General features: G+C 45.4%; 1 protein-coding gene across 1 annotated transcript in view; it reads left to right on the forward strand.

The window, feature by feature from the left end:
* LOC122568149 (transcription factor SOX-6) overlaps positions 1-13260 on the forward strand; it is a 322224-nt gene that overhangs the window by 102424 nt on the left and 206540 nt on the right. The window lies entirely within an intron of this gene.

Raw genomic sequence — 13260 nt, forward strand, 5'->3', positions numbered from 1 at the left:
GGAATGTAATCGAATAGTTTCTGAACACACAGTTTCGTGGCTTACGTTTTCCAGAGAACATTGACCGAAGGAGACGCGGTAGTCGGTTCGACAGAAAGCGGCGGTGAGCTAATCTATTACCTCGAGATGCGTATCCCGTTTCGGCCGACTGTTTCTCGAACAATTGACAAGACCGGCATGCGTTCCCGTTAGATCGAATTCACTCGGCTTACAAGCATTATGCTTGCGATCTTTAACGACCGCGAGATAACGATGCGCAATATAACGATCTACGTTCGGGAGATCGAGCAACGCGTGCCTCGATCCCGTTACTGTCCCGGACGGGAGAAGTTTTCTCGAATGATCGGTAAATGGAATGGCACTTGTCTGTTTCTCTTTTATGTGGTACAACGCGTTTTGGTTTAACTTGTGTACATTTTATAGTCGTGGATATATCAAGCAGGCGCGTTCGTTATATTTGCCTCAGTCATCGATTTGTTGCTTTTTTAGGCATTTTAGTATTTCTTATGCATGTTGTATCAGAGTTACGATATATGTAAGGTTTTACGCAGCAACAATGATCAACAAAGCTCCAGCATTCGCCTCGTAAATTCGTCCTGTTTGTTTACCTTTCTTATATAGCTCTTCTCCAAAGAATTGAGCGAGGAATTTTTCCTCCTTAGCAGGGAAAAGCGCATCGAAGGCGAAGCCGATGATTCCACGCAAATGGATCGATTCTTCACGCTGCATTATCCACCTGTACCCTTAACGAGCCACAAGGACGTCTCGTGTTTGACGAAATGAAATTCGAATCTTGGTAGGCGATCGAGAGGAAGCGGAACGCGAAAAAGAGGAAGAAGAGGCCGACGGTAGACAGTGGAATCTCGCTTTCTGACTACGAAAGAGAAAGAGAGAGAGAGAGAGAGAGAGAGAGAGAGAGAGAGTACAAAGTGTAGGACGCGTCCATTAAAGAAAAGGCAGAAATATATCATGTCTCATCTCCGCGCGTCCGTTCCGGCTATCTTTCGTTTCTTTATCGCGCCCCGGCCCTTTATGCTCTGTGTACTTGGCTACGTTAATCTAAAAAGTCATACGGGAAATGCAAATAACCCACGTGTCCGTCTTTCGCCCCTTTCCCCGCACCCTCGTGCCCGCTTTTTCTTCATTCGTTCTTTTCTTCCCGGCTTTTCCTTGATCTACACAGAAAATGTTGGTCCGCGAGTATACGAGAGCTTATCTCCCGTCGACGTGGTTGGAAAAGGTTGTTGCGATCATCCTATACTCGTCACCAGAGAAATATACAGAGAATCTGGAATCATATATGAGTAATTGCTAAATTTGATCAGGTAAAGGATCGATTAAACTTTCCTGGTTAATAAAACGATTCGTCAGAAGACCAACAAGTCCACTGGCAGGTTCCGGGCATAATTCTTTTGCTTTTCTCTTCAGTTTCTTTCTACCTCTCTTTCCTATCATTACAACGCCACAAGAAGGTCACGGAGGGCTGACCGGTCGAAAATCACTTTATTATATGGTAACGAGTGGCGCTCGAAGGTTTGTCTGGGCCTGACCAGGGCCCATTAATACCTTATTTACCACATGCTGGTCCTCACGGAACGGTCGGTTCATTTTCAGTGGGGAAAATCCAGCTGTGTATTTTACCGTTTATGTAAATCGATCTGTAGAACGAAGAATGCGTGCAACGGTGGGAACGAGTCTTTGAAGGAAGGCGATGGCCCTGAATGGGTGTTTCTATCCGAGGTTTCAGGGATATTGGTGCAATAGCATAAGGGGTATGAGTGATTGAAAAGTTAACGAGCGGTATATTTATGGTGCGTACCGTTATAAACGTTTAATTGGATTTTATTTCCTTTGGAATGGGAGATAGAGATTTGGTATCTCTGGAGCAATAGAAATAAGTACTCGATAATATATCAATAAATCGACCTGCATAAAATTCCTTACGAATTTTCTTTTCTCACGTATCTTTAAACAAGCGCAACTATTCGACCCCTTGATTATTTCTAAAGAAACAATAAGATATACTATTCTGCTGGTTGCGTATATACCGAACGTAGTAAGATATAAAAGTTTACAGCAGCTTGTATATATTGCTTATTTAACAAATAGTGCTTTCCTCCGTATCCATCCAATAGGCTAAACTCGAAGGAGCAAAATATCAGGATTTAGACAGAACACAGTAAACATAGGAAGCTATAAAAGTTGACGCCAGTTTGCCACAAGCCGATTGTTTCCGAGATACTGCCTTTCTCCATATTTGGCCGGTACGAGCAATATCCGAGGATAGGATCGTCTCGATTTTCACGAGCTCTCGACCAATGCATATTCGCGTGCGTGTGCACGCACAAACAGGCAGGTAGGAAGGTTGGTCGGTGATCGGGTAAATTTAAACCGATGCGGAGATACCGTTACCGCCACTGTACCAGCGATATAGTCGTTGCTACTGAAACCGCACTCTGTTTCACCGTAGGCGCGTCCGCGGAGAGCTCGGCTCGCGCTCACGCAGCTTTTTTTCCAGCGGCGCGTATACAGGTCCCCGTTATCGCGCCTCGACTCCTCCGCCACGCGTAATGTTACAATTTGTCTTCGCGCGACTCCGTACTCCCACTCGCTCTCGCCTCGCGCGCCCGTTCGCCCGCCTCGCGGTATAATTGAGTATCGACGCCAGTTAATAAATCCTTTCAACGTGTTCTTTCAACGCTACTCGCGGGGAAGGGAACGTCCGAGATAGAAGGTTGTCAGAGGTGTTTCCTAACGAAGTGTTACATTGGGTGTCGTTCGATGACAATTGGTAAATTGGAAAATATGTATTAATTGGCGAATAGTGACTACGTTTCACTATAAGGTTACGGAGACTAGTTGGGATGGTTATGACGTTGATGTTAGATGGATGCGTCGAAATAGTTTGTGTTGAGGTTATTAGATGTATAAACAGAGAAACGCGTGGATAAATTGTAAAGTAGAAAATATATTTTAATACAGAAATGTAAGTACAAGTAGGAATAAAATTTGAGCTGGTCCAGATCCGCGCGCTAACAGAGTTACCTTATAACTGAAAACCCCGATGCCATGTCTACTGTCTGTGGTCTGCCTTCGTCCCAGTCTATTGTCTATACGCTGTCGATGGCTTCAGTGTTTGAGAAAACTGAAAAGACCAGATGTAGAGTTTTTTTAGAAGTGTCACTACTTCAAGAGTTTGATACTAGAAAGTGAGGAATTTCCGATTTTTTTCTATAATTGCTGCAGATACGTAGCTACCTCTAACAAGGTTAATATTTATTTTCCTGGGTATAGATACGTGATTATTAGTTCGATAGTTGGTGCTTTGATTGTAATCATTTATATGAGATCTATCTGGGGACACGGCAAAGATTGGTAATTCTAGTACTGTACTAGTACTGTACTAGGACTGTTCCAGTACTGTGCTGTAGAACAAAGTGTATAAAATGCGACAAAGAAGGTATAAGAAAGGGATTATCTAAACAAATCAAAATCGTAATCGTTTGGCTCGAAACGTGATAGGGAGGCGGTAAGGGCAGTAAGCGAAAGGTAACACGGGAATAGAGAGGAAAGTAGGGAGAAAAGGGAGGTGTAAGGAGGATAAGGAAGAGGCGTATCGTGAAAGAGGAGCGCGGGCGAGCAAACGGCCAGGGATAGGAAACAGCGGAGAGGGCCGAGGCAGGTCGGCAGTCAGGCAGAGGCAGAGAGGCAGGGCAGAGGCACGGCAGACTCGTAACGTGGGCTAAACTACACAGCCTCGGTGGGTATAAGTCGGGCTATTATCGGGCTATGCGCTGAGAGCCCTCCGCTTTCATCCGCTAATGGGCAGCTCTCCGCCCGTCTGCTCCTTTACTGCGTCATTAATACAAGTTGCACATGTCGAGAGTCGGTGCGCTACAATAATTTACATGAATGGAATTGAAAATTTTCTACTCCGCGGAGGAGAAAAAGACACGAAAGAGCGAGAACCGACGCCGAGAGAGAGAGAGAGAGAGAGAGAGAGAAAGGACGGACAAGAGACGGGGTGAAGGAGGAACGAATCGAGAAAGAAGGAGGAAGACAGTCAGAGAAAACGGACACAGAAGGGAAAAGGAGAAAAAGAGTGCGGGTAGAGAGAAATTCAGGGGGAAGGGAGAAGGCGATCGGAGAGACCGCGAAGTTGTAGGTGGGGAACGGAGGAAAGGAAAGGGCGAAAATCTTCTGGCATTTTATGTCAGTAATTACATGAAAGATGGTATAACCTATCCGACCGACCGACCGCCCGATCCCCTTCTCCCTTCGTTCCGTTCGGAACCAACCAACCAACACGCGACCTCCTCTTTCAGTCGTCGGCCTGAACCCCCTTTAGCCCCCGTTACTCATCTTTCCGACTATGTCTCTCTATCTCCCGCCCTCGCTTTTCTCCCTCTCTTACACCCCCGTCCTCAACTCTCACGGCCCCCGCAACCGGATGGCAAGGGGGTTTTTTATGCTTTAATTTGTGCATGAAGTGTGTCCGGCTGAGTGGAGGATTTATCTACGCGGTGTACGTCTGAATACCGTTTCTGCCCCTCTTTCAAGACGGAGCTCGTTTCCTACGTGCCGTGGCCGTTCATCCTCGACCCGAGTCCGATTTAACTAAAACGCAGAGCGGTACAACAACTCGGCAGTCTTTGTCGACTATTGTTGACCCCGTGCACTTTATTATGCGCAGTGCCATGACTTTACCGCCGCATATAATGTCATCGTAAAGCAATCAACCAACCCTGCGCCATCCCCACGACTCCTACGCGCCAGGATTCTCAACGCCACCGCGTTCGTCGTCGAATCTTCTCTGAGGAGGTCACGCTGCCGCGTGTGCATGTAAGTATTGCCGGTACATCGACGCGGATTGCATATATTACGCATGGTGTGAATTAACACGACGATCCGACTAACCTTCCCGGAATAAATCTGCGATGACTACGTGTCCTTCTGATTCTTCTAGCTCTTAACGATCGCCTGACAAACAACTATTTGAAACCGCGTCTGGCTGGACTCGCGCCTGCTTGAAATGGTACACAATGCTCGTTGTAGAATCTTAAATTAATTTACCATCTTCCAGTCACACTTTCTAATTGTTACGTTACAATTTCGTAATAACTTCGTGGTACGAGCAATTGGAACCCCGAGCGTACCAGAACAATCTTTGTCTCTTTGACACGATTCAAGGAAGTTCTCTAATCTTACTACTCGAAACAGTCGATCTCAAATGTTCGGCGAATTAGTCAATAATCTCCGAGATTTCTTCGCAATTCTCACGAAACGCAGCATCAAGGTATAACCGCGGTATCCTCGGGAAGAAGCGCGTGTCTAGAAACCATAGGTATGCGAGCGGTGCGTTAATCACGGCAGGCGATTGTTGGTTACATTGTAACACAACGACTGCAAGATTACAGAGGCGAATCGAGATCGTTGCACTTGGGTCTAATTTCGCGAAATTACATGGCGAGGCCGATACGCCGACGAATCTGAATAATAACGCGTCGGTCACTCTCTTCGGAGGTTATAGAACGATCGAGGATTATTCAGTACACGTGGCCGCGGGCTGTCGAGCGATTAAAGATCGACACGAGCGAGATCTTGAAAGAAAGAGCTGGGACACGTACTTTGCGTTCTCCCTGTATATGGAAAGTCGTTGCCAAGTACTTCTCCGACATCAGCAGCGGACCTCTCGGTAGCTATACCGGCCATACGTCAACGTCCATTACACTTCCACCCTGCTGCTGGCTTTAATGTTTTCGACTCGGCCACTCTTTATCCCACCTTGCAGCTAATTAGCGAGCCGGATACCGGACACGCGCTCTCTCACTGCCTCCCATCCTCTCTTGTTCGTGTGTACATACGTAGCCTGCTCGTGTGTATGCCTACAAAGTCGTCCCCGTACATTTGGTTCTCTTGCCTTACTCTCTCTTTTTCTCTTTTTCGTGCTTTGCCCCTTTTTCTCCTCCGCCTCTATCTCCATAGCCCTTTTCCTTCTCCAACCCCATGGTCACATCTCTGTGCCCGCCTGGTCATTGCGAGGCGAACCAGACTCCGCGATTATTCCAAACTCATTTTAACTCATTACACGGGTCCACTGGCACAGAATGGCGCCCGACAAGTGTGCTCCGTAAGCTCCTTCCCCCATCCTCGAGACATTGAAACGTAAACCTCGGAAACTCGCGTGGCCTGACCTATGGCCCGTGGTTTTTCGTTTAAATTATCCACTGAGCGATTATTCGCCCGGAGAAAATGCCATCGATGAACAGAGATTACGAACCGTGCGATTCCTGACTGGTTAACGAATAATATTTAGTCGTTCTTCTTTCACATTTCTTGGGCGTCGTTCAGGGTTATCGTTACTAATCGTTATCTATCTGTCAAAGATTCACCAACATATTCTTTCCGTGTTCGAAAGGATTTGAGGAGATCGTTTTCGCGACGGAAAAGTCACGACGATCCAAACCGTTTAATTTCACGCTTCTCCCAGACTCCGTTAACTACTTTCGCGAAAGGATCTTGAGGAACGATTTCTACGTCGGGCTAAGAAAGGTAGAACGAGGAGAGAAAGAGAGAAATTTCTCTTAGGGGTGTACACGCGGCATCGGGATAAGTTTCGAGCTGATCATTAGGTAAGTTTAGAAAAAGGGCCAATCCGAGGAGGTTTCATTAGGAAATGGATGAAACAGTGGATATAGGAGGATTGGAAAGGAGGCGGTTCTGTGTGGAAAGGGAATGAGTAGAGCTTTGAAGCTCTCGCGATGACTCGAACTGATAATCCATTAGGATCCGACTACTTAGAGTATAACATCTATTTGAATGCAAATCAATAGGGAATGGGAAAGGACGGTAGTCAGTAATTGGTCCGGCTTTATTGGAGCTCTCAGTGTCTCAAAGAGCATCTCGTTCGGTCATCTCCTCTGACTCCGCTTCGGCCTCTCCTACTCCCTTTTCCCCTTTCTCTCTGCACAGAGTCCAGCTCCCATTCTCTCTTTCCCTCTTTCTCGCCAAGTCACCGCGTTTCCTCTTCCTTCAACTTTGCAAACCTCTGTCGTTTCCTCCGTGTTCGGCCTCCTTCTGTAAAATATATACATATAGATGTATATGTATACATAAGACTCGACAGTAATTAACCAAGAACTTGTCCTGTCTGGCCACTTCACTGAAGTGGTAGATGCGTACGAACGACTCAAGAATATTGCTGCTACCGTGATGTAGACCAACTGTGTTGCGCGTTTGTCTCGAAATCGAAAGGAACAAACAGACTGACGCGACACGTCGTAACACCGGAGTACAGCAGTCATGACGTACGCTCGTTTATCGCTGCAATTTTTACGCTTCTCGAGCGTAGATACGATCGATGACTTTAGAATCGGTTCTAAGAAAGAAAATAATCGGAGGGAATATAGTTGTAGACAATGGCTATTTGAAATTCTTTCTGCATCGTAGATTAAATTTTGTTATCTCTATGGTCGTACTACATTTTGAATAAAACTCGTTACGCGACTGACTTGAGTCAGTTGTTAATGATTTACAAGTTTCGTTTGGTATTTGCCACCGGTTGAGCAATCGGATCGCCTCTAACGATATACACCGAACGTTAACGAAGCTCCCGAACAAATTGCCGTTCCCAATGTCTGTCGCAAGAAGAAGGGGCACATGGCTGGAACGGTTTGCCCCGTTGTCTTTGCACCGAGCAATCGGTAATGACTCTTTTCTAAGCAGGTGCAGAACCATTCATCCGCTGTGGTTGCGTGAGCGCTAGCAGCGTAGCAAGAGATGAAATTAATTCCAACCACGTTCATGCCACTCAATGGCTTCTTACTTTTCCGTCTTCGTACTCTTCTAGCCATCGTCACCGTCATCGTCGACGACGCGACACTTTGCGATCCAGCGTCACGAGTACCCGAGTTCTCGTTCGGTAATGGTTTGTAAGAGGAAACGGGCGAAGATTTATTGGTTGCCAGAACGAAAATGTATGTGAGTCAACAATACGTCGATACAATATAAGGGGCGCGGGACTCTGTGTGGCTAGTGGTGCCGGTGGTGGTACTTACATAGCACACCCGAGAACGCCGACAAAAACGCGTGCACACAATCGACCCAAGCGCGATTTCCAATGGAGTTTCTTTTCGCTCGACCGCATGATTAACGATTGAACGCACTCGACTTCCGATCCGTGCCGGCTCGACATGGCCAGAACGGTAAGGAACGCTTGGCGGTGTCCTCGATCGTGTTCGATTTTTATTTCTCCCCGTGTACCCCCTACCCTGTTCTGTTGCCACTTTTCTTCCTTCGCTCTTTGTCCGTTTCGCGCCTTCCAGTTTCTTGATTTATCGCCGCCCGATGCGATTCGACGCCGCCGCAAAATCTCGCCTTCGAGCTCCGTAAGAGCGACGCCATGACACGAGATACGGTCGATCGTTCGAATTCTCGCGAACGATGGAAGATCGCTCGCTGTGGTCGGATCGAAAGCATCATACTAACGCACAGAAGGCAGTGAAGTATAAATCGCACGATACGGGATAGAAAAGACTTTTCTGGGGATTGCTCTTGTCTTGGCCATAAATTAAACTATAATATATCAACGTAACGAGTACGCGACTTTTCTGCGGCGGTTGCGTTCAAAGGGTGGGCTATATCGACCAGCAGCAGCGCGTAATGAGCTTGAGACATCCTGTTGAGGGTGTTACGCAAGCGATATTAACGGAAGAAGAATGAGATCGCTATTAAAAGCGGCGTTCGAGACCAGGCCTAATGTCTTTATTCTTGGCGTGACGGGCGCGTTCGCCGAGTTTTGCGACGTGTAGCGTATTAGTTATGATATATTAATAGTCCTAGCGACTTCGATGCCGCGATAAAATTAGTATTCCCTTCCGATGAGGCGCACCGAGCGATTCACCGTGCGATTCATCGTGCGTGCCTCCCTGATCTATCCGCTTGTACATGGAGCCAATTCACGATCGTTGCGGCCTATCCAACTGCGTTTCATCGATGAATATAGGGGTTACCGAGGAATTGTAAAATAAAATATAATCTTAACGTCGCTACATGTTTGGTACGAAAGAGTTTAGAAGAGAAAGTTCAAAATTTGTTGAAGCGGCAACTATTATATATTTCCTATTATTTCGTCACAAACAGTTGCAAATGCATCAATAAGTAATTACTTAGAGTTTACATCGAACGCTTTCCAACCGTAACAAACTCCAGTTTCACGTGTTTCGCAAGAATCGGTCAATCAGCATACGCGTATCGATCGCGACACGATTGCAGAATGTTAAATGTTTTAAGCACGAGGGGCATAGCGGAGCTTGATTTAAACGAGTAATAAGATATTAATTGGGCCAGGATTTCGATAATTCGAACAAACACGATTTACATAAATGACAGACACGCGAATATCGGCGGGTCGATCGGCGTTCCGAATCCGACGTTAATAGATTGTCAGCCAATGTTGTTCCGTCGTCGTGCAGTTAAGTTACAGCACCGAAATTCGAATCTATCAATGGCTATTGAACGAGACCCATTCGCTCGATAGATCGATCCGCGGAATTTCCGCCGCGGGCTACGCGCGCCACATCCACGCAACTACTCGATGTACAATTTAATCTAACAGTTAAGCGGTTCTTTCTTCCTCTTGCAAAATGCTAAAAAGCTGTACGAGAATCGAATCGACTTGGACGTTTGAAAGGGGAAATCGATTCGATTTGTGACTTAACGAGCGTAATCAGCAAGGGACTTTGTGAAACAATCACGCTTTATTTGCAATTAATACGAAGAGTTCGGATATCTAAAATTTTCTATATATATGTAATAACAATCACTTCTTGCCAGAATTGAATATTTTCACGCAAAATTGAGAAGGCTGGGATGAATCGAAATAATTATTAAATTAATTATTCGTATTGCTGCATTCCGTATTAAAAACAATACCATTTTTTACAATATTGTTACCGTGTAATATAAACAATTATAGTCCTCAAAAATGTAATTGAGTGAAGTAACGGCGGTGCGTAATATTCTTACACGACAAAGGTTAATACGATTTCTGCTAGACCGGTGCCATTTATCGCGGTATAAATTACTTTCATAACAGCCGCACGGTTTTTAACAGAATTATTGCGGTTCTACGATCATAGGCTGGCCAATGAATGCCGGTAAAATTGAGATATTAATTCCGCAGTTCGAGCGTGGCATTTCGCGCGGGAAAACCGACTTTGTCGTAATCTTTAAAAGGTATCGCTTAATCGGTATTCTTCACGAGTAATTAAATACGAAGGTTTCATGGAGTAAGTCATTGACCGCTCGGAAAGTCGGTAAAACATTGAAATTATTCGCCCCGTAAAATAGCATGACGTATAGCCGTGCGTTCGTACAAATGAAACGCCATTCAAATTACACGTCGAACGACAACAGCCCCGGTAAGTGTCTTTAAGGAGACTGCAAAGAGATCGTTACTTCTACCGTATAATTTGCCCGTTACGCAAGCAAACGTAACTACTTGGAAATCTTGTCATCGCCGACTGTATAAATCATTGCGATTGCGTGCCACGCACGTTTTCCTGTTTGTCAAAAAATATACCGATTCGTGTCAAAAAGAGAGAAAAAGGAATGCGTTGCAATCTTTTGAACACTGACCTTTTCAAGTTTATAGACCTACTTGGTATTTTATTTTTGTTGCTTTATACTTAATGCAAAAAGTTAGCAATAGAATAGCAATTTCTACCGTATATAGGATCGCTCAGAGGTAAAAGGTTATACACGCTTCACACACCAGTTCAACTTTGCGTGAGTCTTCCTATAGAAAAAAATAGGATGAAAATATATAGGTTCAAAACCATTCACTCCAAAATTGACGAAGGTGATGACATTATACGCTTGGTGATTTGCTTCGATCCGCCTTACGTTTTCAACTATCGTGTCAAAAATCAACGGTAGAAGTGCTGGAGTAAGAAAATATTCTCGATGCAAATAATGAGAAAAGGTTTCCAGTCTAAATCTTAATAAATCACTAAAGTTGACATAAAATTACCAATAATAAAACATCTAATTTACAATAAGCTATCCACGCTTAGAATATTGAACATTCTTTAGAATTACATTTAATATATGCCTTAGTGAAAACGAAATAGAAGAACAGGCAGACATTCATCAATCTCATTCCCCACGTAAAATATACAGCAGATAAACTGCAAGTGCCTTCCTTTCCACGGAAATCAACGACAGAAAAGTGAAGGTAAACAATTGGCCAGTAAAGAATCGCGCGTTGCACTCGGACGAGGTTATCTGCTCGTCTGCACTTTGCAGCCTCTCGTAGATTTCCTCGAGCTGTACGCGCTGGTTCGCGCGCTTATTCACCATCGAAGCCGGTGTACCGCGCGAAGTGAAAGTTCTCGTAGTCCCTCGTATAGTCCCGCGAGCGAGCTATTCTTTTTTCCCCCGATTGTCTCGTCACTGGGCGCATACGCGGCATTATCGCCGCTGACGTGAAGAAGGAAACGCCGAGAGAATGGATGCTGAAACGGCGTCGTTGATCCTGAACGATCTCCGATCCAGTCCCCGCCGAGACAAATTCTCACGCTTCGCGGCCCCCAGCGCATACACCAGTCACCATCATGCAGGTTAATAACGCCCGGCTCCGCATCGTTCGCGATATAAATTAACGCCTGACCCGGACGAAACGATCCTCCGCTCTTTTACGTGCTCTCTAACCGTGTCCTCGATGCCTCGAGCGTTACGCTTTGCATTATCGTTTTATGTTTCTTCTTCGAGGATAAGACTGGTAGATCGAGTTATTGGAATAGGAATAGGAATTCCAGCTTCGTTTAATGTCTAAGATCTGGTTTAGACGTTACTGTCACGAGATGTTTATTCAATTTAATTTATTAAAGATAGCGAGGATATTTCGGATTATTCTGCAAGTTTAGTGGTATCTTCTTTAGTAGAATCTTTGCACGAAGTAAATTGGTAAAGTTACAGAATTTTCTTAAACTGAAAAACATGGCGTATATACTTGACACAGAATTGTCAATAGGCTTTCTCCATTGAACTTGATCGAGACATACTGTCAGGTGTAAGCTGTACGAACAATGGATGTGAAATCTGTGGGCTGGATGAGTGATCATAAATACAAGTGAATAATATCGACAAACATCATAAGGTATAACCACTGATTATGGAAAGAATTTGTACACTGTTAAACGAATCTCTCTCTTCGTCTTTTTCTCGTTTATTAAATTAATTAATTCATACAGATAATACCTGACATTATATTTCCTACAAATAAAGTATCAAACTATATAATTAAATCAGTCAAACGTGCGTGTCGACTACGTACCTAATTCCGACTTGACATTTGGAAATTGTTGGGTAAAATAAAACAAATCGGGCGTTGATCCCGAGCGTAACCAGTTCGGTGGACGATGTTAGCTCCACTAACGCTAGTTAGTCGAGCAATGCATAATCGAAAGTCGAAAAATGGTAAGACGACGAAGGAAACGTGCGCAGGTCTGGGTCACAGCGGGGCCGATCGAACGCGGTCCGCTAACGATCCACGGCACGCCGATAGATTTTCGTCGAGCGATTTTTAGCTCAGCCGGCAGCTGAGGGGAAGCGAGAATTCTGCAAAACAAGGTTTCGCGAGAGAACAGGTCTCCTCGTTGTGCTCACGGTTCTTACGTGCTTTCTAATGTAAAGTATGCGCCCGGCTAATGGCTCGGAGGAGAACAGATATTGCATCGGGACGCCGCCGGAGCCGTGGTAAGGTGCCACGGCAGGCAATTAATTCCTCCGGCAGACTTCCGTATCGGAAAGAGATAAACGTTGGACGCTCTCGGTCGGGACCCTAGGATCGTATATTACGCCGCTGGTTTTGCGAAGAACTTTTTCCAAGGCGATCCAACCGTGTGCCGGTGAGAGCTGCAACTTCGAACCGAGAGGAAGAAGCCACAGAACTACGCGTCCTCCACCTCGTCGTCTTCGTACTGCTCTCTGGTCCTCCGTGTTCTGTCCTTTCCTTCTTCGACAACGTATAGAACGTGTCGGGATGGTACGCTTGCAGAACGAGTGGACTGGCGCCAAGTAGATGTCGCCACTACCTATTTGGCAACACAAGGACGCGATCTACACGCACGCGAGCGCTGCCCCGCCGTGTCCTCTGTTCCCTATTCCGAACTCCCCTTTAATCGGATGCCTTAGATTCCATTCGACTAATTAACCAAGCGTTATGCTAAATCTTGCTAAATTTAACTCTGGATCGGC

The sequence above is a fragment of the Bombus pyrosoma genome, linkage group LG6 (genome assembly GCF_014825855.1).
Source record: "Bombus pyrosoma isolate SC7728 linkage group LG6, ASM1482585v1, whole genome shotgun sequence".
Taxonomy (NCBI): Eukaryota; Metazoa; Arthropoda; class Insecta; order Hymenoptera; family Apidae; genus Bombus; species Bombus pyrosoma.